This window comes from Saccostrea cucullata, unplaced genomic scaffold (genome assembly GCF_032062105.1).
Source record: "Saccostrea cucullata isolate Sc308-1 unplaced genomic scaffold, CSIRO_AGI_Scuc_v1 ctg4466, whole genome shotgun sequence".
Taxonomy (NCBI): domain Eukaryota; kingdom Metazoa; phylum Mollusca; class Bivalvia; order Ostreida; family Ostreidae; genus Saccostrea; species Saccostrea cuccullata.
The window spans coordinates 11,806-16,192 of NW_026930644.1; the positions used below are offsets into that span (position 1 = coordinate 11,806).

Here is a 4,387-nt window from a genome sequence, read left to right on the forward strand (position 1 = left end):
GAAAAATTATAAGTATTTTTTTAGGTTTACGTATAAGGTTTGATAAGGGCAGCAGAGTCCCGATGACGAAATGTAAAGCCTGCCACAAAGCTAAAGTGATAGCCATAACAAAAAAATTAAAAGGTTTAATTTCACCAAAGATTTTGAAAATATTTTTTTAAATTGTTTTGCCAAGATTTAATTTTAATTAATTTTTAGGACATAATCTGAATTTAACATTAAATGATTTTTTTAAAACAAAATTTTACCTTGATTTTTCTCAGATGTATTTCAGAGAAAATAATGGTATTTATTTTTTATACATTAAATTAATTTCTAGAAGATATCCTTTATATATGATAAAATATATTTTTATGGTTAAAGGAAAAAAAATCCTTAACCTTTTTCACTGAAATCAAAATTTTTCGTGCTACATATGAAAATGCCTTGGGAAAAATTTTATAAACTTGTGAAATTATTATTTTAAAAAATCTGTAAAATTACATTTTAATTCTTCAGTTTTTAAAGGTTGAAAAAATGCTTGTTTAAATAATGCAAAATCATGCTTATTAATTTTAAGTTGTTTTTCTAAGATACAAAATTCATCAAATGGATAATGGCATGTACATTTTAAAGAAAGATTCTAAATAAAATAAATATAAATGGAATTTAAAATTTGGAAATATTTTTTATGCACAGAAACAAGATTCCGTTGGCACGATGATCACTGCTCAATTGTAGCCATTTGAATGTCTCTTAAAAAACACTATAGTTCGGTCGTATTTTAGTCGTAATTTTGATGGTCCCTTTTCAAAACATTTGATAACATTTGAATAAAATGAACCGCTTTCAATTTTAAATAAACTGCATCAAATTTTAGGAGAATATGCTTATATGCTACCTGAAAAAGTCGATGCGCAAGAGCATGTTTTAAAACAATGCAAAATTTTGACAAAAAGGCTAATGACGTAAGGATGCCGTCTCGTTTACAGTCGATATGAAGACACTCTGAGTATACAATATTTTATCTTTTATGTTGATCGCTGACTGATTTTTTTCCCTCAAATTACTTTGCCTTTGTTTTGTTTCATATATCTATCAACTTTACAGGTTTTTTCCTTTAATAAAACAGTCCACACCCCTAATGTTAATAGCTCTGTGGCCGCTCTACTCCCAACATATCTTGTTCTCAAGTACTTCGAAAATCGAAAATAATTGCTTTATTTATCTTAATATTTTTGGGGGAAATTCAGTTTTAAACTGATTCCTCCAATAACTTTCTATTCCTTTTGTAGCAGTTTGAAAAGGTAATAATTTCTTGTGATGTGATAGTTAGTCTATATCTAGAAATTTTTTTTATTGTAAATCATTATCTTAAAAGAAAATCATGTTTTACAGAAATTCAAATCTGTAACAAATGCTAATTCAAATAGATTATTTTTAAAGTCAGACATCTAAAGAAAACCTGCACTTGGCATAAGCATTTTTCAAGGTTTGCAAATTTGCTATAAATTGTCATTTGTTAAAAAAAAAACCTTAGGTGTCAGAGTTTGATCTAATTAAACAACCAGATAAAAGAAGTAAAATTCATTTACATTTTTAAGATATGATTTTATTAACCCATTTTAATTTATAACATGAAGAGCAATTATATATTTATTATTTATATATATATATTTCTCTTATTTGTCAAGATATTATGTAATATTCATTTTCATTCAAGATAGATAGACTTAATGACAACAACAGGAGTAAAACCGTATTGATTTATGTAAGATATACGTGCACACAATTGTAATACGTGCAGTGGTCATCAGAAGATGTTTCAGTATCTGAATCGATCCACTTTCCCTTTATCCAAGCATTAATTTACCGCTTACCATTCATTCACATTCAGCGTACACAGTTTTGAGCATGTTCAGTCACTGTCGTGCGGAACTCCTAATGAAAAATTTAAATTTTTCTTCTGAAAGAAGTCTGTACTAATATATAAATCAAGCAGCCTGTCCAAATAATAGAAAAATAAAATCAATTTTAAAATACGAGGATTCATTCTCTCTAAAAATTTCTCAAGGTTTCTCTCTCTCTCTCTCTCTCTCTCTCTCTCTCTCTCTCTCTCTCGTAATACTAAATATATAAATAGCATTTAAAAATCTGACCTACTTTGGAATTTTTATAAATTATATTTAATGTGGCCTTCAACTCGACATTTAGATATATCGATGATGTACATGTATTGTCAATTTTCAATCATTATGGTTACTAGTATTTCTATTGTTATGTCGATAGGAGCTATCACTGTGAACTTAAAATAAAAGATGCCACAGAGTCTGACAAATCTGTTGCTCATTTGAAAATTTTACTTGAAAAAGACGTTAATGGTTATATAACAACCAAGCTTTATGATAAATGTGATGCTTTTCAATCGTCATCTTCTCTTATTTATGCAGCAATGTATCTTCATCATCTTTTAATGTTTATCTCTCTATTGATTCGAAATGAACAGTTTCTAAAACGAAGTAAGTTATTACCAAACAAGTTGCTGAAACAAGAATATCAGAAGTCTCGTTTATAGTCATCATTTCGTAAGTTCTATGGTCGATATAATGACCTTTTCAGCCAATACAATTTATCTGAAATTCAAATGATGACTTACATTTTTTTTAAAATTGATTTTTAGGCCACACTGAATTACCGACGGATTTTTATTTATTTCTCGATCATGACAAGGGGCATACGGCGGCTGTGACCTTTTGGCAGGGGGTGCTTAGTCCTCCTTGGCACATGATTCCATCTTTGATGTTTTGGAGCTCCCTGATTGTTCTGCTCCAGTTTTGAATTGTTTAATGAATTTTTTAGCTTGAATACTGTTCGTTATCTCCAAATTTTTCACACTAAAATTTCTACGGATTCCATTCAAGCCATTCAAACAAAAAAATTCAAGAAAAGAGCAAACCCGATCCTTTTAAACATCAGAGATTGGATCATGTGCCATGGAGGAGTGAACGCCCGCCTTCTGCACAACGAGTGCTTCGGGAAGTGGATGAATGCAGCTGGACCCTTCTCCAACGAAAGGCTTGTTTAGTCCCTCCCATGCCGTTAATGGTCCCTATCATTCCCGATGGAATCTGGAATTTTGAGAATTCTGTTGATGGGTGGCTTGTCAAAGATATCTTCAGGTATACGTAGATGTCATTTTTATGCGCCCGGATCGATAGATCCAGGGCGTATATTGTAAATGCAATACTAGTGTATTATTTATCAGGGGATGTGATGGTAAGGGAGGATATTAACATTAAGTATGCGGAGAAAGTTCTTTTTTAAACAAGTATTGGTAACAATTTTCAGTTTCTGTCTTGCTGGTCATTTCAATTTCTTCATATTCATTGTTGTTCAGAAGTGTTATAAGTTATTCCTTTTTCACTTTGAAAGCTTATTACTAACATTATAAACTAAAATGCTGCATGTGCATATTAGTGTAAAAAAAAAAAATGAACAAAATATGCAGCATTTCAGTGTATGTTATTGTTGAAATATTTCTTGTTACAGTTTGTTTCTTTTTTTTTTTTATGTAGAATGAGCAGTATTTTAGGGGGATTGCTGCTCTTGCATTCATTTAGTAACAAACAGTTGGTAAGCATTCACACAGACCAGTTGTTTTATGTGAAATACATGTACTATAAATGTAATGCACATGTAAAATTATGAAAGTAAACATTTCCACCTTTTTTTTCAAATTACAGATGAATTTAATTTTTTTTCTTTACAAACTCATTGCAACATGATGTGAAGGATAACTTTTTTCCTTGTTATATCACTTATTTATAACAAAAAATATGAATTTTTTAGATACCACTGGGCATTTTGCTTAAAAATGAAAACAAAACAAATGACATGATAGAGATCCTGGAACACTTGCATCAGTTTGTCCCTGGGGCAAGGACAGATGTGGATGAAATTCATGAAAGGTTATTTATTTTATTTATGATTAATAATTTGAATAAGAATCCATGAGCACACAATCATTAGTTCTAAATTATGAATGATGATTAATTTGTTTTCAGAGAGGAAAGAAATATCCAAATGCGAGCCATTCCAGTTGGAGGTGACCAACTTACATGCGAGAGGAATACGTGGTGCACATATGGCCCGTCTGGATGCTGATAGCCAAGAGGAAAGACTGGAGGGACTAATTACGATGGTTGAAGACTTCCATGAGAAGATAAACTTCCTACAGGTAATGCAATAAAATTCTAACAGTTCATTAGTAGGGATGTAAAGATATACCTTTACATATCATGATGCACACAAATTTGGTCAGTTACTGACAGCAATTTTGAATACAAATTTCTTAAATACAGTTTGAAAATTAAACTTTACATCTTTTAATTGCTTTACAAAATGTAAT

General features: G+C 30.4%; 1 long non-coding RNA gene across 1 annotated transcript; it reads left to right on the top strand.

The window, feature by feature from the left end:
- Positions 1 to 3,302: 3,302 nt before the first annotated feature.
- LOC134229423 (uncharacterized) lies at positions 3,303 to 4,108 on the top strand. The gene is made up of 3 exons (XR_009984174.1): positions 3,303 to 3,612; positions 3,829 to 3,947; positions 4,044 to 4,108. It is a non-coding gene; the product is annotated as an uncharacterized LOC134229423 (long non-coding RNA).
- The last annotated feature ends 279 nt before the right edge of the window (positions 4,109 to 4,387 follow it).